The following is a 303-nucleotide window of genomic DNA, read 5'->3' on the forward strand; positions in this document are numbered from 1 at the left end:
CCTGACACTATTGTGGATATGTCACTTTTGAATACAGGACTAGAGAAAGGCTGTGACTTCCATCTCTTTCTTTCCCATTTTTTCCCTCTCTTCTCTCCTTTCTCTCCTTCATGTTGTATATGTATATATATCATGTAGATTCTACATAGGAAAGAAATTACTAATATTTATCTTTCTGAACCTGGATTATTTTCCTCAATATAATGGTCTCCAGTTCTGTTGATTTTATTTTTTAAATTTATTTATTTTTATTTGTATGAGTACACACTGTAGCTGTCTTCAGACACACACCAAAAGAATGCA

The sequence above is a fragment of the Mastomys coucha genome, unplaced genomic scaffold (genome assembly GCF_008632895.1).
Source record: "Mastomys coucha isolate ucsf_1 unplaced genomic scaffold, UCSF_Mcou_1 pScaffold1, whole genome shotgun sequence".
In the NCBI taxonomy this organism is placed as follows: domain Eukaryota; kingdom Metazoa; phylum Chordata; class Mammalia; order Rodentia; family Muridae; genus Mastomys; species Mastomys coucha.